Raw genomic sequence first — 27,937 nt, 5'->3', positions numbered from 1 at the left:
ATACAATACTTAACCATGGAGTTCCTAGACAAAGCTTGTGAAATGGGCAAGGTGTCCACTTAGAGTAGCGAGCCCTAAATATACACTAGGTAAGTTGTGAACATCCTTGAACTTGTAACTATTGGTCTGGGATACATGAGTTACAACAACTCGATTAGGTTGGAAAATTGTGGTGACTTTATGATAGACCCATTGATTAATGGTCATTGTTTCACCATTTATGTACACCATGGAGTTTGTCAAGCTTGTATGGAACATATAAAGTTAAGCTAGATGGAGTCTTTTTGCCCAAAGCCACTTCCATAGATCATACTCAATACCGTTTATCAAATCAATATAGATATAAAATTTGTTGGATGTCATTCCCCATCCTTAATATTGAGTTCAAAGATTTGAATTAAATTGGAAGTTCTGTGGGACAAAGGTTTGCACCATTGTATGATATATTTATTCCCTTAAATAAGGTTGCATCAACTCTATAAATATCTAGAAATAGGTCATGAATTTCTGATGACCAGCCCTCTATCAATTAGGATGTATGAGGGTATATTTCATGTATCAGATTAGTGGCCATCTTGATTAATACATTGCACTATTTACAACATATTTATTAATGCCTTCTCCCTGGTAAACTTGCTTGTCTCCATTTTTGTTTTTCCTTGGGGGACCGGTTATTCATAGTATATAGATAGAAGAAGAATCCAATAGATCTAGATATTTGGCACAACATTTGTTTTTTAAAATATGAATCATATATTTATGTACTGAGGGTATACAAGGTTATTATCTAAGGCCACTTGCACCAAGAGTAAAAAAGAAACCTTATACATGATTTTGGATTTGATGGAACCTATGATACATAATTATTTTTATCATGAATTTCCTCATAGAGATTCAAAAATAAGTAGAAGGTTCATTCATAGTATTGAGTCCTAAATATTCCCAAGGTTAATTGGGGAGCTCTTGTATTTGTTGGTATGAGCTCGACCTACTACGACTCTATGATTGGACTATACAACCCCAATAATGCAATGATAAGCCCAATAGGTCAATGTCATTGATTCTCCCTCTCTTTGTACTCTAGGGGTTTTCTTACTTAAGAAGAATATGAAAAATTGAACTAACAATGGATGCTCAGTGCACCATATCCTCCATAAGTCATATTATGTATCGCTTACTAAATCGACATAGATAGAGTAATAAACATATATCACACTCCTAATGAAATAGTGAGACTAGCCCTAGATCTTAGCAGATTGAAAATTGGCAGGAGTTAACATGTTTTCTAGTACGTGGTTTCCTCTACAGTAGGTACGTATGGACATATCAAAGATTTTCCATTGGCAATGCTCTACATGTGACTGCATGAGGCATAATGGCATTCCTACCTACCTCTTTGATTTTCTTGCTTCTTCTAGTATTCTTTAGCAATGTGTCCATACTTCCCATAGTAGTGATAGTCCTTATCCTTATTTACATTGTCATGCGTCGTTTATGATTGCTAGTATCCTCTACCTTTAGAGTTGGGTCTCCCCCTTGCTTAGGAATATCCACCACCTCTAGCATTACATCCTTATTGATTTTGTATATTCCAAGATGCATTTTGTTGAGTCCCTCGACCAGAGACGACCCCTGCCATGGCCTCTCTGATTTTGGATAAAATACATCATGTTTGCCTTTCGAGCTACTTGAGCTAGTAGCTAAACCTAACTTAACCTCTTCATGTATAAGCAATGAGACTAGCTCATTAAAGTGAAGCATCTTAGATCTCACTAATATAGACATGAAGCAAATTTTATTTAGGTCCAAGGCCATTCTCAAGGTCACTATTGCAACCAAATCCTCGTCTTATACTTTAGTTCTGATAACTGCTAACTCATCACATCAATGATTTTTATCTGTATTACATACTCTTGAATGGAGCGTCTTTTTCTATCCGTGGTATTGAACTTATGTTTCAGTTGTATTTTCCTTACACTAGTAGTAGTACCATAATATATAATCACAATATTCCATGAATCTTCTGGTATCTTCTAGTTCATAATCTACATTACCATGGCATCTAAAATACACAATAAGAGCTAATTTAGGACTCTTTGCCAGCCAATCATGATGTGCTCTCAGCTATTCATCAATAGAATCTTTTCTAAAAGCTTGGGTTCAGCTTCAACACTTGTAACAAGGTCCCAATACCCTTTTCCAACCAAGAAATTTTCCATGTAGAATTTCCATATTTCATAGTTAGTACTGTCCAACTTCTCACCCACTATTTGTGTAATATTGTCAGATCTATCTACATTTTCCATGTTTGCAACTCTATGTACTTGCTACAGTATTCAAACAATCATCAGTGCCTGACTCCTTGCAAACCAAGTTAAACTTTCATTGATCAACATGCTTTTATAAAATCCTGACAACACTTAGAAACAATGCCTAGTATTGCAATTTTTTTAAAGCAAAATTGTACACAATTGGCACATTGTTACCAATTTTTTACATTAATTTAATGCAAATGCAGTGCTTGTTGTTGCTGTTTTTGGAGGATGTGTCTCTACAGTCTGGCCATGAGATGTCGATACAAGGAAATTATTGTATGAGAGGAAGGTGGTGCTATAGATAAAATCTGATAGATTTCCTTAGTGAATCCCAACCATGACCATCTAAAATTTTCCCATAGGGAATTATTATCATGTAGAGAAGATAAGATTTTGTCTTCTCTCCCATGATTCCCCTCTTTCCAATACCAAATTTGATTTTGCTTTAGCAAAAAGAGGCAGGTTTAGGAGCTTTTGGCACATCACTTAAGTAACACTTGCATGCCCTTCGTAACCCGCAATGCAAAGCATAGTTCATTTGGGGGCAGTTTCAATGTCAGTAGATTGCAATGTGCTAGCAATCTTTGAAGCTCTCCAGAGAAGTATGGAGCCACTTGAAGATGTGATGTTACTTGCACTTGTTATGCTATTTTTCTATTCACTGATTAGCCTTCAATTCTTTGGGTCAGATCTTGCATATAGGTGTATAAGGTAGATGTCCTACCCTGTAATATACTATCCATATTTCTCAGATAGAGGACTTAAGTGCCCAAGCAATTTAGTATGCAAGAAAACAATCAAAATGGTGGTTTGCAAAACGGTTTCTACATCCTGATGTCATGGCCTTGTATGAGTACATTTTTATATGGGATGAAGACCTTGGTGTCGACAACTTTGATGCTGAAATGTATATAGAACTTGTTAAAAAGTACGCCCTTGCGATATCTCAACCTACTTTAGAGCCAAGTCATAAGGTGACCTAGAGAATTACAATGCGCTTAAAAAAAATAAAAAATTCATAGAGTGACTACAGAAAACTTTGGCCGATGCAAAGATCCAAATAAGCCTCCATGTAGGGGGTTTGTCGAGATAATGGCTCCTGTGTTTTCAAGAAATGCATGGAAATGTGTTTGGCATATGATCCAGAATGATTTGATTCATGGATGGGGTCTTGAATTTGCCTTAGGGAGGTGTGTGAAGCCTACGTATGAGAAAGTGGGAGTTGTGGATACTCAATGGATAGTCCACAAGCTTCTCCCATCTTTGGGCTCTTAGGGAGAATCAATCAATGGAAAGGCTCCAGGGGAAGGGGTCAGGGAAAGATGTCAGTATGAGTGGAACTTGTTCCACAAGCATGTGGAAGAGGCCGATCAAGAGTCTCTCAAGGAATCAAAGGGTCACAACATGGGGATATTAGTATGATGCTCATTTTGGAAGCTCACTGAAGTCTTGACCTGAGTTTGCGGGCATCATTCATTATGTGTTTGAAGTAAACATAGAGATTGTAGGAAAAATGAGGTATAAGAAACATGATTGGTAGAGATAATAATTCAACTATCATTAAGGAGTTGGAAGGAAAGGAAATGAATTAAAAGAAAAAATTGACAATTAGCAAGAAGGGAGGCCGTTGGAGGACATTATGGGAAAAGGAGTAGGTGTGATCAAGAGGGGCGTCTTCTGGTTTCATGAAAAAGAAGCCATAGTTGTCTAAAAAATGGCACCTTGCCTGAAGCTTGCATTGATTCTTTTGCAAACTAGATGAAGTAATCAAAGCCAAAGGAGAAGACGAAAACGAAGCCAATGGAGATTAAGATTTTGGTGCCGACAAAGAAGATTTTGTCACTTATACCTTCCTTAGATGCTTGCTACTGCATAATCTTGCTAGAGAAGTCCTTCATGTGATGCCCGATGATGAAGAGGCTGTGAATATTTAGGCCGTTCTTGCTGCCCAAGACCTTGACTCACCATGACCAAAAAACATAGGAAAGGAGTTGGTGCACAGATCGGATGCCGTAAGCGCACATAGTGAGTGTCAGAAGGTCCCCAAGAACAAAAGAACTCTACTTTTTGCACACAAATCAATGTACAAGAGACCAATTGGGTGCAATCTCCCCCCATGCCTTGTGTGAGTGCTCCACAAAGCATGTATTTCATATATTAATCATCTTCAAGCTCAAATAATAGCCCAAATTACAAAATAACATGCTTTAGCTTTTGAGTTTGCTTTTGTGCCAAATAGAATTAAAGCTAATGGGTGCCCAAGAAGTCAGGCATACCCAAATACAATGTTCAATACAAATATCTAAATCGTGCACCCATGCGCATACAAAAATAATAAATAAATATCAAATGCTTTGATAAATAAGCTTGACAAAATATAGGCGCCGTGCCTAAGGTATGCACCCATCAAAATATTGACGATAATTTGAATACACGCTATCCTCCAATGCTTTCCACTGCCACCGCTGCTATCTCTACACATCAACTGAAGCATTCACAATTGTTAGTAAAATAATACAATTAAACCAACAAAAGTGAATACCTAGCAGTGTTCAGCTACATAAATAAATTGGTTAGAAATCAATCCTAACCTTAATTTATCACGAGTGCGCACTCTAAACTCATAAACGTTTATTAATATAAATATGTATTTTGCAGAATCACCTGCTATGGAAGCACCCATGTACACATAAAATTAACAAAACACCCGAAAAGGATAGGCGTCCCCATCGACTTCTCGCACAAAGAATCCACTTTGTGTATGAGCCTCGGTAATAAAAGTTTACAGAATCTACTGTAAAACCTCATGGAATCCACCGTGGCACGGATTCCACCGTGGAATATGCCTCCCGGCATCATACCCCCGGGGTGGGATAGCAATTGTCCTCAATTGCTATTAGCTCAATGTGGAGCTAACAGAGTGGGGAAAGCATTTAAGTCTCTAGCGTGCATCCATTGGGCCTCTTCAACAGGATGGTTTTTAAACTTGACCAAATATCTAGAATATCTACGGCCAGTTCCAGTGGTCATAAAGTTAGTATCTAAAATAGTTTTAGGCTCAAGGATTTCAGTCTCTTCATCTAGCAAAGGTGGGTTTTCATAAACAGGATGTACAGGTAATTGGCCTCTAAAGGGTCGTAATAAACTAATATGAAAGGTGTTGTGAATTTTCCAATGTTGTGGTAGTTCCAGTTTAAATGAATTGTCATTGATTTTGTATATGATCTTGAATGGTCCATAGAATCTAGGTGCTAATTTCACAACTGGGTGTTTATCTACACTTTGTAATCCACGTTTTTCTATTCGTAACCAAACATAATCATCAACTTTAAAATTCATGGCCTGTCTTTTCTTATTTGCTTGTTTTGTATATGATTGCTGGGCTTTGGCAATCATATCTTTAACTTCATCAAAAATAGTGGCATGCATTTTAGCAATATCATCAGCATTTTGAATCTTGTTTGATAATGATGCAACAGGTGTAGACAATCTACATCCATAAATAACTTCAAATGGTGCTTTCTTTGTAGCTGTATGTGGTGTATTATTATATGCAAACTGAAGTAAATGTAGATATGTATCCCATGTGTGTGGTTTTGAAATAGTGTAAGCACGTAAAAGATCTAAAATAGTACTGTTAGTAGCTTATGTTTGACCATTTGTTTCAGGATGAAATGCAGATGAAAAATCAATCTTTGTTCCTAAGTTAGCAAAGAAAGTAATCCAAAAATTATTACAAAATCTAGAATCACGATCAGAAATAATAACTTTTGGTAAACCATGATTAGTAAAAACAGTTTTAAAAAACAATTGAGCAACTTGAGATGTAGTTAAAGTTTTCTTGCATGGAATGAAATATGCTTGTTTGCTAAACTTGTCAGCAACAGTCCAAATCATATCATGGTTAGCTTTACTGTTAGGTAAACCAGTGATAAAATCCATTGAAATTTGTTCCCATGGTCGTGATGGAATAGATAATGGCATTAGTAAATCATATTGTTTACCATGGTGTCTTTTAACTCATTGACAAACTAAACATTCAGAAACAAAGTTAGATACATCAGTGTCCATATGTGGCCAATAAAAATCTTCAATTAATGTATGCAAAGTAGATATAATACCTCTATGACCTTGATATGGAGGACAATGAATTTCATGCAAAACAAATGATCGAAAGGGAACTGTCACACATAATCTCTTTTCATAAAACATGAATCCATTATTGTAAGACAGTGAATCAATAGGAATCCAATTATTTGCAACTAATTTATTCCAATCAGCTTGAAAAGTAATATCCTGATGATAAGTATCTTTCATAGGGATAAGGGAATCAAATGAAATCACAGAGATATTATGAATTGTCGGTCTTCTACTTAAAGCGTCGGCTACAACATTTTCTTTTCCTAGTTGATATTATATAAGGGGATGAAAACTTTGAATGAAAGCTGCCCATTTAATGTGTCGGTCAGATATTTGGGGTTGACTAAGGAGATGTCTAATGCTTTGTTGGTAAGTTTTAATCATAAATTCAGAACCTATTAAATAATGTTTCCATTGATGTAAGGCTTGTACTATAGCTAGCAATTCTTTATCATATGTAGAATATTTAAGTTCAGATGGTTTCAGTTTACAGCTAGAGTAGGCTATGGGATGATTATCTTGCATAAGGATGGCTCCTATTCCAGATCCACTAGCGTCAGTAACTACTAAAAAGAATGGTCTATTGAAATCAGGTAGTTGTAATATAGGAGCATGGGTTAATGCATGTTTCAATAAATCAAAAGATTTTTGTTGTTTATCAGACCAGTTATACACAATACCCTTCTTTAAAAGTTTAGTCAAAGATAAGGCAAGTAATGAGAAATTTCTCACAAACTTTCTGTAAAAACTAGCAAGACCTAGAAAAGAACGTAACTCATGCACATTTTTAGGTATGGGCCAATTTAAAATTGCTTCTATCTTTTTAGGGTCAACTTTAATACCTTCTGATGAAACAATATGTCCTAGATATTCAATGTCTGTTTGAAAGAATTCACTCTTTTCTGGATTAGCATACAATTGATTATCTTTTAACAACTTGAAAACTAAAGACAGATGTTCATAATGCTCATTCTCATTTTTACTGAATACCAATATATCATTAAAGAATACTATAACACAATGCTGATATTTCAGAAATATGCGATTCATCATACGACTAAATGTAGCTGGTGCATTAGTTAGACCGAATGGCATCACTAAAAATTCATAGTGTCCAAATTGTGTTCTAAATGCAGTTTTGAATATATCAGATTTATCCAATCTTACTTGATGATAACCAGATTTAAGATCTATCTTACTGAATATGGCAGATCCTTGTAGTTTATCCATAAGATCATCTACCCTAGGAATTGGATATCTATTCTTAAGAGTAATTTTATTTAGGGCACGATAATCAATGCACATGCGATAAGTATTATTATTCTTCTTTACTAATAAGACAGGTGCGCCAAATGGAGAACTACTAGGTCTAATTAATCCTCTGTTTAGCAATTCTTCTATTTGATTTTGAATTTCTTTCTGTTCAATTTGGTTATGTCTATATGGTGCTTTACATGGTGGTTGCGTACTAGGAATTAAATCTATTTTATGATCTTCAGGTCGTGAAGGTGGTAGTCCAGGTGGTAAATCATTAGCAAAATAATCTTGAAATTGAGCAATAAATTGTGTATGCCTAGGATGCATTTGTTTTTCTTTAGCTTGAAGTTCGTTCACCCATATTAAATAAGATTTGCTACTTTTACGTAATGCACGTTTAGCTTGAGTATGAGTAAGCAGTGGAAAATTATTTGAAGCGTGCATACCATGCAATGTGATTTGTTTTCCTTGAAAATAAATTTTAATTGAATGCGTAGAATAATCTATTTCAGGATTATACTGATGATGCTAAGGCATCCCTAAGATAATGTCACTAGACTGCAAAGGTACAACTAGGAAATTCCTTTGTTTAGTATATTCACCAATTTTAATTTCTAAATTATGCACCTCTTGTGTTCCATTATATCTTGTGCCTAGGAATGCGGCTTTAATGCGATAATGTGTAGAAACAGTTTGTAAATTCAATTCTTTCACTAACTTTGCAGAAATAAAGTCATGTGTGCTACCATCATCATGTAAAATAATCTTTTCTTTACCATGCACAAAACATTTCATTGTTAACAAAGAATGTGGAGTTGGCATACCTGGCAAAGTATCCGAAGTAGTACCAATGTCGTCATCATCTTCCGTAAAATCAGGCATTTCCTCACGTTCTTCTTCTTCCATTGCTCCAAGATAATTGATATGGACAGGTGGCTTTTTGGATTGACAATTGGCTGCTAGATGTCCAGGTTGATGGCATTTGTAACAAACTATGGGTTTGGCTTTAGATACATTGTTGGTAATGGCAGGAAGTTTAGGAATATTGGGATTTGGCTCTGAGGATGGTTTAGGGTTTGGATTGGTATTTGATGGCAAAGCAGGTGGTCGTATCCAAGACTTATGGAATGAAGATGGAAGAAAACGACTTTGATCGAATCTTCAAAAATTTGAATTGAATTGTTTGGAACCATAGTTACCATTAGTTTGAAATTGTTATGGTCGCTTGTCTCTTTCGCGAATCTTGTCTTCAGTGTCATGAGCCAAGGAAATTGCATCTTCAAGGGTTGTTGGCTTGAACATATTGACTTCAGCATAGAAATGTCCAAGTAGGCCAGACATAAACTTGCATTTGTGAGTCACTTCAGGTACATCTTCGAGCATGCGTAGTTGCAGTAGGGCATTCCAAAAACGTTCAGTGTACTGGGAAATAGGTTCGCGATCTCTTTGCTGTAGAAGATCCCATTGCTTTATGGCTTTTTCATGGAATTGAGGAGGAAGAAAATTCTAAAAAAACTTCTTTTGGAAATTCTCCCATGTAGTGGAACAATTAATGCTCTTACGGACCACAATCCACCATAGAGATGCTCGATCAACTAAATGGTTAGTGACACATTTAATTTTGTCTTTCTCAGCATATGTCTCTTCATGGAAGTAATCATCAAATTGATTGATAAATGCAAGTACAGTCTTTCCATCTCGTGATCCATTGAAAGTACGAAATTTGAAGTTTCTTTTACTTATCTTTGTTTCTTTGCGGATGGATTGGGCTTCAAGTGTTGCATCGATGGTACGTCGTATAAGATCTTCAGGTTGCGGTCCATCTTTGTCAGTGGTAGATCGTTGCAAATTAGCCAATTGAACTTGCAAAGCTTGTCGGGCTCTTCGTTCTTCATCAAGCTGCATCATAATTAAATCCAACTTTTGTTCCATCGTTGGTTCGGGTAAATTACCTTCAGCCATAAAATCGTCCATATGTTGTTCAGTCATTCTGTAAAATCCAAAAGACCTCACACTCTCAAAATCTTATTAGCGGGATGAGCGTAGCTCAAAGTCGGGTATACAAGGCTTATAAATTTTTGTTTGGCTTTTGTAATCTTTCTCTTTTCCGATTGCGGTATTCGTTGTCTTCGTAGAAGTTGCGTATAATCTTCGTATGACCTGCATATGAACTTCTGTGTTTGCTGAAACTGGTTCAGCAAGTCTGTAAGTGTGAAGAGAGTCTACCAGAGAGTAATAAATGGAATCTGTGCTTCTGTGTATGAACAGCCTTTATGGGAGTGGTTGAAGTAAGTCTTTTATTACTTCTGTGACCTTGATGACTTGCAAGATTAAAGAGACTTGGTAGACTTGGAGAACTTAAGAGTTTAAGGCTCTTTGTGATCCGTCGTGGATTTTTAGGACATGAATATGTCCTCGGCCGATTTGACGCCGTCCAGAACGTCCTCTTGCCGCCTTTCGTGAATTTCGTTAATTGAAGCTTTTTAAAGCTTAATACTAAGCTTTGACTTTAAGCTTTAAAACTTTTCTTTAGATATGGAGCTTACTGTTTGTCTAGTTGTAAACGACTTGAAGAAGGAGCTTTCCACGTGGTCCTCCGCCTCCTCAGCTAGTCCTTTGCGATCAGAGGATGCAGATAGGGGTTCTTGACTGCCAAGAACACACCGGTATCGATCGTTCACGACGAAACTGACTGTAGAGCTTGATCATTCCAAGAGCTCCGCCTTCGCGCAAGATGGTAAGCGATTGGAAGCTCTCGATCTCAGCTTCGCTTTGATACCACTGGTGCACAAATCGGATGCCATAAGCGCACGTAGTGAGCGTCAGAAGGTGTGCAAGAACAAAAGAACTCTACTTTTTGCACACAAATCAATGTAGAAAGCTTGTACGACATGAACAAGAGACCAATTGGGTACAATCTCCCCCCATGCCTTGTGTGAGCGCTCCACAAAGCATGTATTTCATAAATTAATCATCTTCAAGCTCAAATAATAGCCCAAATTACAAAATAGCATGCTTTAGCTTTTGAGTTTGCTTTTGTGCCAAATAGAATTAAAACTAATGGGCGCCCAAGAAGTCAAGCATACCCAAATACAATGTCCAATACAAATATCTAAATCGTGCACCCATGCGCATACAAAAATAATAAATAAATATCAAACACTTTGATAAATAAGCGCGACAAAATATAGGCGCCATGCCTAAGGTATGCGCCCATCAAAATATTGATGATAATTTGAATACACGCTATCCTCCAATGCTTTCCACTGCCACCGCTGCTATCTCTACACATTAACTGAAGCATTCACAATTGTTAGTAAAATAATACAATTAAACCGACAAAAGTGAATACCTAGCAGTCTTCAGCTACATAAATAAATTGGTTAGAAATCAATCCTAACCTTAATTTATCACGAGTGCGCACTCTAAACTCATAAACATTTATTAATTTAAATATGTATTTTACAGAATCACCCGCTATGGAATCACCCATGTACACATAAAATTAACAAAACGCCTGAAAAGGATACTCATGTTTGGATCAAGAGGTTGCAAGGCAAAGCTTCTTGAAGCTAGGATAAGATTACTAGACCCTCCTTGACATAGATTTGAGTCCAATTCCTCTTATGCTCCTCCATCACTCTTCCTCCCACATAATTATATGATAACCTCAGAGGACATTTGAGTATCTTTATTAAACTTTTACAGGTTATTCATTTAAAAAAATGCCTAGATGATTTTTATGATAAAGAGTGGAGGACCATTAGGATGATTGATAATTAAGAGGAGATATGGGGGTTTAAAATAAACAATGTATGCGTACACATAAGAGTGCAAAAATAACTTATTTTCATCCTGATCGATGTTTATTAATGAAGATGAAAGAAGAATTTTTACTGATTAATAAATAATAAAATGAATTTATTATATAAAGACAGAGAAGAGATAATTTAAATATAAATTAAATAGAGATGTGTAGATAGATCCATTGGATCTATGCTGCCCTGAAATCAATTCCCTAAGGGATAAACATCCTAGGTTTAGTATTTTAGTGTCTAGTATAGAGATCTAGTCATGAAGAGTTAAGAGACAAAGTGCAAGATTTAGCAAGCTTATTGATGTCCTAGATATTAGATTAGTTGGACTACCATGAACGAGTGTTGTAACTATAGAGGAAGGCTAGATAAATCATAATAATTAGTTACCAATATCACCTATTTAGTGCAACAACTCGCATGCGTTAGCTTGGAAACTCAGTTAAAAGTGGCTCGGTCTTTGGCCAGTCACATCCAAGTATCACATATACATCTATTGGTACCCTACAACCAATTCAATCTAGCTCATCTAAACATGTTGCAGACATTAGTCCACAAATGAGAATCCCAAAAACTTTCAATCAAATGCTCAATAGGACAATTTTAGTCCAAGAGTTTACAACAGTAAAATCTTTGCATTAACTAGGGTATTTCAGCTCATAAACATGTCAAACATCTCCAAACATATATCATAATATCTGGGGATAGTAACATGGCATGTCGATAGCATTGATTGCACAGTAGTGGACTTGTAGGTATGTCTCAACATTCGGTGACAAACAACAATGTGTAATAACCAACAATACAAACTTTGCACAAATCAAAGTATTCTTAGCTCAAAACACCTTCAAATCAAAGTAGACATGTGCCAATGCATTTGGGAATCAATACATAGACAAGGAAGAATCTGTGCTTGTTTAGTCTTCAAGTAAGAATATTAAATATGCTTCTCATAGTTTGTAAGTAGCTGCCACTCTATTATAACCAGTAGTAAGTTGATCCATATCCAAGCATTGAATTTTTAGTATATCCCACAACTCATGTGACAAGGTTCAAGCATTTGCAGGTACCAACCAAGCTTCAATGCACTCCAATATTTCAAGTGCAATTTGTCAAATTTATAGAATAGATTTGAGCCTGTGAATGCACTTCAAAACTAAGCTTTAGGTCCTCATAACAATGCCCCAAATATACATGAACGATGTCACATTAGTTGCCAACTATCCCACTAATGTTGGATATGCCAATGTCAATTTCAAAGCATTGATTGGGCTAAATCTTGTGATCATGGCAACCATAAAACAAGCACAAATTTCCAACTTCATGCTAATTTTTGGAGGCCATGTGGCTATTGCTAATGACCCTTTAATTAGCACTCACAAGTGCTATATATCCTATTATTGATGAGCTTCAAGTGGCCATAAATGATGCCAAGTATGTCAACCACATTGGTCATGACAACCACTTGTTGATGCTACCCATTTAACACCCAATAAAATGGGCACAATCCAAAATAGATCGTGTTGATCTACTGGTGAAGGTGTGATTCAAGAGCATCAAAACATATGACACCACATGGGGAGCGGTTTGATGAAATGAAAGCAAGAACAAATGGCTATGTATGCACAGGAAATGATACTCATCATGACATAGCTCATACAAGATTTGTTCCATTGGTTATGCTTGATGATAAGAAGAAGAAATTGTATGATGTTTTGCATGTTCTGCCAATCACATTGTTGTTTGTTGGCTAGAATATGGTTGAACAAAACCTGTATGTACGATTTAACAAATATGGCTATTTTATAGAGGATTATGGCAAAGGTTACAAGCTAACCGCAAAGGGTAAAAGATATGCAAGAATGTTTACTTTGGATGGAAATATTCTTGAGCTGAAAGTTGCAATGTTTGTTCATGATGATGAAAGTATTAGAGACATAGATATCTAATGCATTGGACACATAAATGTACAAAGGCTGAAAAATATGCATCAAAAGGATATTGTTTCGAGATTGCAAAAGTTCAAATATGCTGACTTGGGATAGGTATGTTCATCTTGTCAAATTGGGAAACAAGCACGGTTTCCATTTGTCAAAGATACACAGAACAACAATAGACCTTTACAACTTGTTCACTTGGATATATGGGGACCCACTCATAATGTATCTCTTGGAGGTTCTAGGTATTATTTGACTTTTTTGGATGATTTCAATAAGTATAATTGGGTATATATTCAAAAACATAAATATGAGGTTTGTGACAATTTTATGGATTTTAAACATCATGTAGAGAAAGAGTTCAACTGTTATGTCTCATGCCTATGGTCTAATGGTGTCACTGAATATGTGTCAAAGGAGTGACTAAGCATGGGATCAAAAGACAGTTGACATGTAGCTATACTCCTTAGCAAAATAGAGTGGCTGAAAGAAAAAAAGGGCTCTTTATGGAAGCAGCCCAGGGCAATGCTAAATGAGAAAGATATGCCACTTTCTTACTTGGATGAAGCAGTTCTTAGTGTTGTTTATGTCATGAATTAGACACCCATAGTTGGCATACATGAGAAGATACCATATGAGTAGCTTTCTAGTTATCAGCCTAATATTAGACACTTGAAAGTGTTTGGCATCATTGCATATATGCATGTACCTGATGAGAAACTAAAAAAACTTGATCCAAAAGCAGTTATGTTTGTCTTTATTTGTTACCCATCACAAGAGCATAAAGCTGGTAAGTCTTATGATTTGTCTACTCATGAGACTTTGATTAGTAGTGATGTGGTCTTTGATGAGCTAGCATCATAGTATGGCTCTAAGCAAGTAAAAGTTCATGATGTTACTTCAAAAAGTACATATGTTGAAAATGGAGTGTAAGATACTACTGTCCATCTACACATGGTGTATCTACCAATGTGAGTCCTTGGACAGGACAATAATGTAGTCATGGTTCTTATTCCACCGACATGTATATGTCAGTGAGGGGGAGATTGGACATGGATAAAGGAAAATGGAAGGCATTTTGATGATGTAATAGGTTCGTTGACATCGGGATATGATTCCACTAATAGCTTGGATAGTGAATTTGGAATACTTGCAATCGTTACACCTAGTATTAAGTAGAGGCATGTACCACCTCATGAGAGAGCGGAATCATATAGTGCACCACAACTATGAAGATCATAGAGAGACAGAAAACCCATTGACAAATTTTACTTATAATGGATACTTAGCTAAATATTATGCTAAATATTTTACTTATAATGGATACTTATAATGGACAAGCATTACATTGGGTACATCCAAAGACTGGAACTTAAATCAGATGGGCATAAAGAATGCATTTTTGAATGGTGATTCGATGGAAGAAGTCTACATGGAGATCAATCAAAAGGATATGTATATCTTGAATATCCGTCTTATATTTGCAGATTATTGTAGAAAGAATTATATGGATTGAAACAAGAACCACGGGCATGGAATGAAAAAATCAGCTCGTATTTGTAGAGACTTGGCTTTCAAATGGGTATAGCTAATCGTAGCTTTTTTGCCAAGAAGACACAGAAAGGATATATGATTTTGGTGATTTATGTAGATGACTTGGTCATTATAGGTGATGATACATATGGGATTGATGAGATCAAATCTATAGTGCAAAAAGAGTTTCAAATAAAATATCTAGGAGAGTTGAAAAATTTCCTTGGTATTAAAGTCATACACACACCTCAAGATATCTGGATGTTACAAAAGCAATGTGCACATAATATGCTGGAAAAGTATGGTATGCTAGAGTGCAAGCCCATGGATGCTCCACTAGAATATAATGTCAAGTTGACGGTTGATACAGGAAATGAGATTGAAAATGTAACCATGTACAAATAGATGGTTGTAACTTGATTTATCTTACCAACACTAGACCTAATCTCAGTTATTCAGTTGTGCTGATCAATCAATTCATGGAGAGGCCAAGGAAACCTCATTCAGATTTAGTGAGAAGGATTATGAGGTATGTGAAGGCTACACTATACTATGAGTATGGTAAACCTCTTGAGTTTATAGGTTTATAGTGATGCGGATTGGGCTAGATGTACATACGATAGAAGATCAACAAGTGGGTATGCATTTGGTCTTGGAAGCAGCATGATTAGCTAGAGTAATAAAAAGTAACCCATTATGGCTTTCTCTAGTACTCAAGTAGAATATAGAGGTGCAACCTTAGCTACATGTGAAGCTGTTTTGCTAGTTAAGATGTTAGATGACTTGGGAGTACATGTGGATAAAACAATCAAGTTGTATTGTGACAACATGAGTAGTGTGCTTTTGGCAAGTAACCCTATTTATCATGCTAAATCAAAGCACATAGAAGTGCATTATTATTTCATCAAGAAAATGGTACTTGGAGACAAGATAGAACTTATCCATATGAAGACAAAAGACTAGGCGGTGGACATATTTACAAATCACTTGATAAAAATAAGTTTACTCATTTTAGATTGCTACTTAGGATATATCAGATCACTTGAGCTTGAGGGGGAGTGTGAAGAATCAAGCTCACATGTTCGACTCCTTGTCCTATTGTAGGTTAAGTTAGATGTCATGTGTGCCTCAATAAATGAGTCAAATCTCTAACTTTCTTTAGGAGTATGGTTAGGTTAGCATTATGGTTTGTACTTTGTTGTAGTTGCGAGTAGTTATATGTGCTGCAAAATGAATAATGAATGAGACTACTAAGAGCACTCTGCTCTCTGAGATTTCCTCACTCTGTTTCTCTCTCTCTCTCCCTCTACATCTTGAACAGATTGGATATTTGGGTTCCCTTGGATTCAAATATAGATTGCATGCCTTTAAGATGCAAGTTATATCACATGAGAATCAAAGGAGGTAAATGTTACATCCAATTGGAGTCTAAAGGATGTAAGGAATATCTTGGAGTTGCTAGATAATACATCCCTTTTAAATTGCCTTTTAAACTTAAGATGCAAGTTATATCACATGAGCATCAAAGGAGGTAAATGTTACTTCCAATTGGATTCTAAAGGATGTAAGGAATATCTCGGTGTTGCTAGATAATACATCCCTTGGATATAAGCTCAAAGTCAATGGTACAAAAATTGGGAAAAGAGCCCCACAATCTTTCTCTTATATGAGTTGTTTGCCTTCCATAATTGTAAGTTTTGAGACATAAATATGAAAATTTTATAGGATTTTATATTGTTGAGTGACATTTTTAAAAATATATGTTCAATATGAACTCATAAGCCATTTTGAAGCAAGTTGCCTCTCAAATGTATAAAATTTACTTTATTGCATTTTACATTGGATAGAAAGAATTTCATTACATCATGAGTTACAAAATTGTAGTGCAAATGTACAAAGGTAAAAGAATAAGACTTCCTCCTAAGTTTCTGTTTGCTTCTTTGTTTATCCTATCTCAAGCACCTTCTCATTATTTGGCACTATAGCTTCTTCATCACTTTCCTTGTAGATCTTTAGTCTTCTCATAGGGGATTTTTTCTTTGCCTACTCAAAGAATTTGACTTTGACATTCCTTTCTTTTTGGAGTTCATGGTAGTGATCTTTTTGGTTGACTTTCCCTTTCCATTGCCATTTCCCTTGCCCTTAATTGTTGCCATTACATTATCTTTTGAAGGTTTTTGTAGAAGAGGGGAGTTGGGATTTCCTTATCCAAAATCAACTCAATGCACCACTCCCTTATCCACCACATATATGAATTAGGGTAACCCCTACAATATAGGAATAAAGGTAATAAGTCGGTGGATTGATTAGGGTCCCTCTAGAAACAAATAATATTAAGGAGACTTACATTTAGTCCATCTATCTTTAGTAACTTTGAATCTATTGTCCTATAGACATTTGAAATCACTATCCATCCTTAAGTATGTACATCACCTTGCAATGATACATCTTGTAGGAGAAACTTGTAAGGTTTTTTAGGATCAACAATATCCTCATATATGGTGTGCAAGCAATTAGACACAAGCCTGCCAACACTATAGATAAAAAATTGTAACTAAAAATGACAAACAATTAAATTAAAACATTAATAGAAAGCAAGCAACTTTTCATTCAACAATCATTACAAAGTTAGTATTTAAAAGTTTTAAGAACCAAAATGCCTCACCTTATGCAACAATACACTACAGAGTCAAACAACTGAATAACTTTTTTCTCAATGATGGACTTGTCCTTTAAGAGATATGCTAAGGTAGTCTTCTTTTTCTCTAGTGCTAGAAACATTGACAACCATTTGGGCATAGACTTTACCCATCCTCTCATAATTGATGGGGCCAAGTGAAGTGATTTTCCTCTTGCAAATCTCATTCTCCATTTCTATCACCTCTTACCTTTTTCCTTCTTGGATAGACTCCTACTAAGCTGCATTCCTTGTTGAGTATAAGTGAGTCACATCCTTGACCTTTGACTCTTTGATTTTCATAGAAAAATTTGGGAGAATGTTAAGGATCTCAAAGGCTTTTTGATCAGTAGTAGTGAGGGCCTCAGTACCTTCTCAAACATGTACATGATTCTACTAACCATACTGAAACCCTTGTTCATGAAGGTGATCCTATGAGCATAAGCAATAGCAATGTAAGCATAATTCATAAATTCAATGTCAAAACCTTAATATTCTTCCTATAGACAAAAAATCATTACAAGCTGCTATTTCTTATAAAGGCTAGATTTTGTAGACACTTGACAATCTATCTTGACAACTCTAATGAAATATATCTTCAGAATTACATACTCTGTAGCTTTTTAGGCCTTCCTTATCTCATTAAAACACTTTTTCATATAATAGAACATGGATCTTCTCTTTCTATTTGATGGTTGGGAAAGCTCACTGGTAGGAATAGGAGAGGGTCGAGCTTGATTAGTTGGCTAATTAGCTACCCTAGGAGAGGTTGGAACCTGAGCAATTGGAGGAGAGGACTATCCACCAAGCTCAAAAATTTGATCATCATCCAAAGGAGGTATTGTGACCTTGCATTGAGCACCAAGAGAAGACACATCCTTTGCACTAGATTGCTTTGATTCCATAGCTAGAGATTGAACAAAATCACATGTAAGAGGGATCTCAGTGGCAGTGAACCTCTAATGTCCTAGCCTTTGGAACCTCTCCATTGTTCTTCCTATCCATATAAAGTTTCCTTGATGTTTTTTTTGTCCTTGCCATTAGCCTGATAGAAAATGACAAGAGAAGAAGTGACAGGATGCTAGTCCAATGTCGTACCCTAGGCAAGAAGATTCTCTCTCTCTCTCTCTCTCTCTCTCTCTCTCTCTCTCTCTCTCTCTCTCTCTCTCTCTCTCTCTCTCTCTCTCTCTCTAGGATGTGATATTAGAAAATGGATAGCCACAAAAGGAGACACTCATACTGTAACTTGGGCTAGGAAGATATAGTATGATGGTGTTGAAACTAGCTTTTTGAAGACTCCTTATGATGTTGTATTGTGGAAGAGCAAGGAAGGTTGAGCAAATTCTAGAGGGTGAAGATATGGTGCAAACAATAGGATGTAAGGTATGTAGATTGGAGAATGTGTGCCATATTATGGAGGAAAAATATGCAAGAGGGGGCAAGATACGATGCGACCTCTATGAGGGAAGGGGCCTCAAGAGCATTGTTCACAATGTTGCATGTGAGCAAAAATGGTCCATGTAAGCAAGGCCATTTCTTGATCAACTTTCGAGTAAGCTAGGTCATGCATAGAAAAAGGCATGGGAAATCTGTCATATGATATTTTTCCTGATTTTGCATCTTGTTTATTCTTCTTCTCAAGTCTTGCTCTTGTCCTTCCTTTCCTACTTTATCTTTGTTTTGCCTATTGTCATGCCATATCTTCTCATTGCCCTTTCTCTTTCTCTCAAGATACGAAATGAGGAGCAACTTCCAATTTGGTGGTGTGGATTTGTCTATTAGCATTGTATCTTCACTCTAACTTGCCATGTCTGATTCCAAAAGCTTTTAGGGTTCCCTAGATTTGAAAACATAGAAGAGGAAAAGAAGAGGGTTGTCTAGAGGGTCAAGGGGTTCAGTTAGTGCTCCAACATTTTTGGCTCTTGAAATTCCTTCAATTTCTTCTCCATGCTCAAAGCAAGTATGGAAATGCCTAAAAAATCTCTAGGCAAAGGTACGTCAGTACGTCACCTTTGAGGGTTCTTGGTTTGTCTCAAATCACAAAGGTTACTCCCTCAAAAAGAATATTGGAATTTCTTCTTTAGAATGGAATGGAGGTGTCTTATTATGCAATTACAAAGGATAATGTCAACTCTAATTGGGATCTTGATCATGTGTTGAAGTTTTACAAAAAAAAATTATGGCGGACTTTTCTAACTTTGAAAGTCCAGCATTGCTTGTGATTGAAAAGGATACAAAGGAATATGTTCATATACCTACCTCAGCTATAGATAAGTTCTGGTTCATCAAGGAAGTGTGGAACTCATTCTCTTGACAGATTTTATACAATAGATGTCATTTCTTCTACTCATTCCAGGAAATGCAAGCTAATGTCAAAGTCTATTGAATTTATTATGTATACTCTTGTTAAATATCATGTAAGAGCTTATGAACAACAATTGGAGGCATCAAATTCTTCTAACTTTTGCCAACTAAATGAGCTCGTAGATGAGAAGGATATAGAGAGGAGCATGTGGACCCTCATCATGAAGCATCTATTGCTGACAATTTGGATGTTTCTCAATTCAAAGCTAAGAACATTATTGAAGAAAGACATGCAAATGTAGATTTTTGTGCGACTCCCCTTCTTGCTATATTGTCCCATCAAGGACAAGGAATACATATTGTTGCCATACATCCATAGGATCTTTAATCTCAAAGAGAATTATTATCTAGCAATCATTGTAGAGGCTTCCAGTGTTACAAATAGCATAGTTGATGTCGAGAATGAAGCCAATGAAGAGTTACTTAAACTAGATACAAAAATTGCAGATTACAAGTTTATTGATGCAGGGGATGCCCTTTCTCTTTGTTTCAACAAAGCAAGAGATGCTGAGAAAGAGTTGGGGATTACTGATGAGGAGTTTGATCGTCTTTAGGACCGACTTGGAATTTCCAATTTTAGAAGTAAACAGTTAGAGTATGTTAAATAAGTGAAAGACACCAATGATATATCATTGTCAATTAATCTATGGAATCTAAGAAAACTTGAGCATGATGAAAAGAACGTGGTAATATTATCTTTGATTTTATAAAATACATTGACAAGTTTTTTATTTGGGAAATGTTGCACTTGAGTATTACTTGGCTAGGATTGATGATTGTGTCTTCTTAGTATTTGATAGCAATTTCTCAGAGGAAGCAACATGGCCTGTACTATGTATAAAGGCTCTTACAAGGCTACTTTGTTTCTTTGGGTTGTAGTATACTACCCACAAGGTAATTCCTTTGGAGAAGACAACAACAATTAGGATATTTGGTTACATTCTTGGCTACTCTACTTCTTATGCTTTGGTGGTGTGGGGATATACCTATTTCTAGGAAAGTCATCATCTTTTCATACCAAGACCACGGAGAGTGTGGTGGTTCTAGGTCTATGCCATCTATTCTTGTGACAAAGAGTTGTGTATCTAAACATTCATCATTAGTACATTTTGGCGGTTCTCCAAAATTGAGGTGGGACAAAAAGTCTGCAACAATGGCATGTTGAGTTCTAAGGTGATGGACCATTGTGTACTCAAATTCCTATAGCAATAGAATCCAACGAGCAAGTTGCCCTGTAACATTTTGTTGTTTTACCAAATAGACAAAGGCTGAATGATCCACATGAAAAGTAAATGCATGCCCTAACAAATCATGCTGAAACTTTTTAGTGGAGTAGATCATGCCCATACATTCTCTTTCAATGTAGACTAGTTTTTCTCTGCATTGGACAATCTCTTGCTGCATAGAACATAGGTGAAAACTATCCATTTTCATATTGTTGCATTAGCACACCACCAGTTGCTATGTCAAAAGCATCCGGAAAAACATGAAAGGGCTTTGCCCAATTGGGTGGAATCACAATGGGAGCCTTTGAGAGTAATATTTCGATATGTGAAAAGGCCACATCATCCTCTTCATTTAATTGGTAAGTTGCTATAGGAACATGCACCAATTTGTTGAATGGGACATCAAAATGTGCTAGAAGACACAGGTGGCTGCCATGCCATCAGATTTGGCCTTAAAAATGGAGTAACATGGATGGAAATTCTGGTATTGGAGCTTGCAATATTGCTGCCACTTTGTTTGGGTCAATAGCAATACCATTTTATGAAATGATGTGGCCTAGCATAATAGCACCATGAATAGAAAATACACATTTGAGGGGATTCAAACTTAAACTTACCTCACATCATTTGGTGAGGTAGAGCCGGAAATGCATTAGATGGAGTGTGGATATTCCCAAAACACTAAAATCATCCAAGAAGACCCTCATTAAATCTATGAGGTAGGGGCCAAAGATCTCTTGCATATCCCTCTAAAAAGATGCTAGATCATTCTTAAGGCCAAAACACATAATTGTGTATACACATACTCTCCATGCAATGATGAGAGATGTCTTAGCTTGGCAGAACCTCCCATAAGGCTGTTATAGGACAAACCCCTTTCCAGTTGGTGTATGGAACAAAAGTTGTCTTTCATGTTGAACTCGAGCTACCTTCTCTGCATATGGCTATCAAAGAACACTTGGGAAATGAAGAGTCCTTGCAAATCCACTCTTGCACTTGGAATGTTTAGATGACACTTGCACATGATGGCCCTACTGTCCTACAGTGTATGGAAGCCACGCAAGCTCACAAAAAGGCCTATCATGACAGCTTCATCAAGTAGAAGGAGTTCAAAGAAGGTGACTTAGTCCTAGCCTATGATTCACGATTTGGCAAGTTTCCAGGAAAGCTTCAACAACGTTGGATGGGCCCTTATAAGGTACTTGTTGTTAACCCTAATGGCTCTGTCCAAGTCTAGACATTCGACACTTCGGATGATCCCTTCCTGATTAATGGCTATCACCTCAAGATGTATTACCCTCCCTAGGGATAATGACAATCACTACTGATAGCTTCCTCATTTCTTGCACGAGGTCAATACGTCTTTACCTAATGCTCATGATAGCCCTCTTGCTAATCCTGATGCTGTGGCTTTGTTCTGTTAGCCCCTCCCAGTCACCTTGCATCCCTCCTTGGCTTCCTTTTCTTCTGATGCATTAGAAGTGGTGAGAATGGTTATGATACATGGTGTTCCTACCATTCTCCTCTTTTAAAAGAAGAAAAATAAAAAAAATAAATATATATCGATCATGGGAGAAAATGACTTTAGTCCTTGTCATGCCGACCTATTCTTCGAGAAAAGGTGGAAACACACTCAGAGTAGGGAAAAATAAAAGAAAAAATAATAATACATTAAAAACAAAACTACTATGGGAGAAAAGGAAGCAATTCCTTGACGTCATAGCAGGTCTCACTCCAAGAAAAGGTAGCAAACACCCTTGGGCTTGAAATTGGCTGTGGAAAAGGTGGTAACATCCTGTAGTTTAGGATAATTGAATCACCAGCAGTAGACCTTTTTCAGAAGCAATTCAAAGCCACCTCCCTTGGTGCACTCTCTCTACAACTTCATCAATCCATGTTATCCCTCCAACCGACGATATCTTCTACAAACAATAGAAGTACTAGACTTATCGACTACCTCCTTGGGTATGCCTCATCTTCAACACCCTACTATCAACAACAGATGAAGCTGATCTTCTTCAATAAACCTAGAGTGATGTGAGATTTCATCCTAACCGAATGGGGATGTGAGTATGGTATGCCCTCTATATTCATCAAGAGAGTGTGAGAAAGAGGATGGGGTGAGTGACCAATCCTTGCCCTTTATATCCGACAGAGAGGTACGATGTGTGAATGGAGCATTGCACGCACGAGATGGGCCTCTCAATGCACAAAGAAAAAAATTATTCTTGCTATAAGGCTTCCTAGCCTTTCCTTCTCGCATGATATGCCGTCACAATGTGGGTTTTACTGTTGCACCATCAATTGCGCAACACAAGGCATACAACATTTGCACAAGTGGTAGTGAGGATTCAATCAATGGAATGTGAGGAACTCGATCGCCCTCTTGTAATCATCAATAGAGTGTGAGACAGAGGGCGAGGCGAGAGTGATTGATTTCCCTTCATCAAGTGAGAGGTGAGGATTGAGGGACATTCCAACACTTGGAGATAGGTATGTTCTCGTTTCCCTATGTATACACATGGGACATGCCTCCTCCACCATCACTCTACACCTCATTCTCTTTGGCACACTACACTATAAGGCTCCATGGCCTTCCTTTTTGCACCTATACCAAATGGGTTGGGACACACGATTGCACCATCAACTATGCACATCGACATACTCCCTCTAAACCATTCCCTTTGTAAATTTCTAACCTGGATGTGAGCTATAGGTTTCACTCATTCTTCATTGAGTAATGTGAGCCATAGGGTTAGCGACCGATCTATCATTTCAGCGTGAGTAATTGTCGAGATTGAGAGTTGTATACCTCACCATTGACAACCTAACTAACATTTTAGCAACAACGTTACCTCCATGGGTGCTGCTACGTGGTCCCTCCTATGCTGGATGAGTGTGAAATGGAGATTTGTGGTACCTCTTGCCTGCCGAATGACCACAATCCTTCATGCGACAGCGATGGTTTCCCTCAATCATCTGCAAATTGGGCCAAGTTTTTCTAATCCTACTCCTTTTGATTTCAAGAGTCAGTCAGGTTTTAAGTGTGGGGACGTCCCTGTATGGGTTATGATCTCGTGTTAAACCCCTGTTGTATTGACAATTTGACTTATTATGGTCTTAAGTGTGGAGATGCGTCCCTGCACATCCGCTATGCACATCCTTATGAAAACATCCCTATCGAATGATTTAAGCATATCAAGTCCTGGTCCTTCCCTAATGGGGTCCCTTCTCCACTCACCCATCCTCTTTTCAATCCATTTCTTTTTTTGGTTAGTTTTTCTTTTTTCTTTGTTTTACCACTTTTCCATGTGAAGCACCCTATGTTCACTTAACTTCCAATCTAACCTTACAGCTCTGTTAGTCCCTTTGAACTGGCCACTTTTCCTTTTTATAGCCCCCTGTTCTGAGCCACGGATCATGAGTTATTAATGTTTCAAAAATTCACTATCCATTTAACGTGTTTCCATGCAAATGTGTATTTTCCTTGGAACAATACCTTGATGTGACCATCGTGACCTACACATTCCCCTAGACATTTTCACTATTTACTGCCCATCATTCCGATGTACGGTTTGTCTGTTATTAATTTTTCCATGTGAATATGCTTTTTTCACTCAAAATTCAATTTTTATTTGACATCCCTATCCGCTTGGTTCCTTGCACGACTTTCCTTTTCCCCCCATCCTGATCCGCCCTACTACCGATTTTGTTTTATTAATTTTCCAATGAAATTTTGTACATGTTTTCCTATTTTTTCCATGTGAATGCTCTCTAATGCCCTAAAATTGCATTTTGATGTGACAAACATGTTCGACAAACTTTCCCTGACATTTTTCTTTTTCGTTGCCCTCCGTTTCAATGCATGAATTTTTTTGTATTAAATTTTTATTCTATTTTTGTTGGTGTTTTCTTCGTTTTTTCCATGTGAATGCACTCTACCGTCCTTGGAACCACATTCGACCTTACCCATCTTGTCTAACCCCTTCTTGTGGACATTTTTGTGTTCACCTACAATAGTCTAAGGTAGGCTAGGGTTAAGTATAAAAGGTAAAAATTAACATGTGAAGGATCTTTTTACCATTTTAAAGCAATACATGCTTTGAGGTTCCTTCCTCCCACCAACTAAGAGGGTGCAAGCTCTTAGCCACCAAGATATGGGATGCATACCATGTCCCACCTTGACATGAGGTGAGTATTCATGTTGTAGCATTCATCTATGATTCTCCGCCTTCCATGGCAATATTACTTCATGCCTAGTTACCTTGGCTATGGCTTTCTTGAAAACATGGTATATTTCTTGTATTACTTTGCAAGTATGGTGTATTTCATGAATTTCCTGTTATTTGGTTTGTTGTGAGAACTAGCTATTTTACATTGGTATCAGAGCAAGTTTTGATCCATGTGGCAAGTCCATTTCATGGTGGATCTAGTCGCAGCATGGTTACAGGGTAATTGGGAGGCCAAAAATTGGTCACAGGGTTTACACACCTTAAATCGTAACTAGTGGAAGTGTTCTTCAGCAAGTCGGGATCAAAACATCAATCATGAAACCCTCAATCATGACCAATAAGATGATGTTGTAAGTGTTAGTAATGCTCATAGTGCACGAGCTGGTAATGATGGAAATCCCTTATCTCACAAACCTTTTAAAGACTCTATGCTTTCAAGAAAGATGCATATGCTAAACAAAGGGATGCATGATACTTATGAGAAACTATCCAAATCCTTGGGAAAGGTTGAGAACACATCTAACAAAGTGGATGAAGGACATCAACAGCTGGTCAATTTTATGAAGAATGGACTTGAAGATATAGTAGTAGCTATCAAGGACTTGAAGACTCCAACCACATCTTTTACACCAAATGTACCCACTTCTCATATTGAAAATACTTCAGCCCAACCCTCCAATATGAAAGGAATGGGGATTGATGATCCTATTGTAACCCCCCCTTTTTATTTTATTTTTTAAAAATTTCACTCTCCCTCCTGATAGTATGTTGGGGAGAGAGAGAGGGAGTGAAGTGGGAGAAGGGGGGCATGCAGCCCAGGTGGCGACGCACAGCTGTGCCCTCCCTTTTATAAAGACCACCCCTCCTCCTCATTAGGGATAGGCCCCCCCTCCCACCTTCTGTGCAGGCGGCCCCCCTACTAGGCCGTGAGCATCAGCGCCTCCCTCCGAATCTGTAGCATGTCTCGGCACCCCCCCAACGTCCCGATCAACAGCCCTCCCCCCTTGTGATCGTTGTGAAAGAGAGAGAGTGGGAAGGGGAAGAAGAAGAAGAGGTAGAAGGAGGAGAGGGAGAGAAGAAGAGAAGGAGAGAGAGAAGAAAGGAAGGGAAGGAGAGAAAGAGGGGAGAGAGAGGGGAGAAAAAGAAGAGAGAGAAGAGGGAGAGAGAAGGAGGAGAAGAAGGAGAGGAGGAGAAGAGGGAAGAGAGGAGAGAAGGAGGAGAAGAGGGAAGAGAGAGAAGAGGGAAAGAAGAAGAGGAGGAGAGAGAAGGAAGGAGAAGAGGAGGAAAAGAAGGAAGAAGAGAGGGAGAGAAGGAGAGAAGGAGAGAGAGAAGAGAGGAAGGGAAGGAGAGAAAGAGAGGAGAGAGAGATGGGAGAAAAAGAAGAGAGAGAAGAGGGAGAGAGAAAGAGGAGAAGGAGAGGAGGAGGGAAGAGAGAGAAGAGGGAAGGAAGAAGAGAAGGAGAGAGAGAAGAGGGGAAGGGAAGGAGAGAAAGAGGGAAGAGAGAGAAGGGAGAAGAAGAAGAATAAGAGGAAGGAGAGAGAGAATGAAGGAGAAGTGAAGAGAGAGAGAGAGAGAGAGAGAGAGAGAGAGAGAGAGAGAGAGAGGAAGAGAGGGGAAGAGAGTTGGAGAGTGAAGACGGTTCAAGGAGCCACACTCAAGCCACCCCCTCACTGGAAAAGGATCCCCGGCCTGCGACCTTTCCCTCCCGAACTGGTCACCTTGAAGGCCACTAAGGCCCTGACTATCCAAACCCCGAGTAGAAATGGCTCCCAAGAAGAAAATCACTGGAAGCATAGGTGCCAAAGCTACCGTTGGTACCGGTAATGTGGGAGAGACGAGCGGAGAGACCAATGCAATAAATGCCCTTACGAACACGAATCAAACTCAGGTTCTTTAAGCGTTATAGTTAAGTTATTTCTCATGGAAGAAATAAAAGGATTAGCTACAGGCATGGAACAAGGATGACTTGTAGGTTTTTTGTTTACTCTAAGCGCTCGTTGCATGCGTGAAGTGGTAGGTTATGGAGTTCGCATAAGTTTAAATGCATGAAATGATAGCTTTTACACACATAAAATGATAAGGTTTTCGCATTATTTCACCCAAAATAATAGCCTTTAGACCAGTTCAGTGCATGAATAGTCATTTAGAATTCATGCTTCGCGATCATGACTGAAAGAAACACATGAAATGATAGTTTCTGATGGATAGAAACCTAGACCCTCATGGGATCTGGTGCATTAAGAATAAGTATAATTGGCTGCAAATTGTTTTTTCAATCATGCTATGAACTATCGCAAATGGATACGCTCCTAGTTTAATTGAAGTTGGTGACCTAACCCTAAATGGATTGTTGACCCAAGTTACTCTTGGTTGTTTGAAAATGTTATAAATCCCTTGAGTAAGTGTTTTGATACATCCAAGTTAAATTCTCATTGTGCATG

The 27,937-nt window shown here is 37.6% G+C and overlaps 1 pseudogene; it reads left to right on the top strand.

Moving 5' to 3' along the window:
- The first annotated feature begins 2,835 nt into the window (after positions 1–2,835).
- Positions 2,836–3,737, top strand: LOC148021515 (uncharacterized; annotated as a pseudogene).
- The last annotated feature ends 24,200 nt before the right edge of the window (positions 3,738–27,937 follow it).

Source organism: Lygodium microphyllum, chromosome 17, assembly GCF_053477565.2.
Source record: "Lygodium microphyllum isolate KBCC chromosome 17, Lygodium_microphyllum_v1.1.10, whole genome shotgun sequence".
In the NCBI taxonomy this organism is placed as follows: Eukaryota; Viridiplantae; Streptophyta; class Polypodiopsida; order Schizaeales; family Lygodiaceae; genus Lygodium; species Lygodium microphyllum.
Note: the sequence above shows the minus strand (reverse complement) of the source record. Positions and strands in the feature narration are given on the sequence as shown.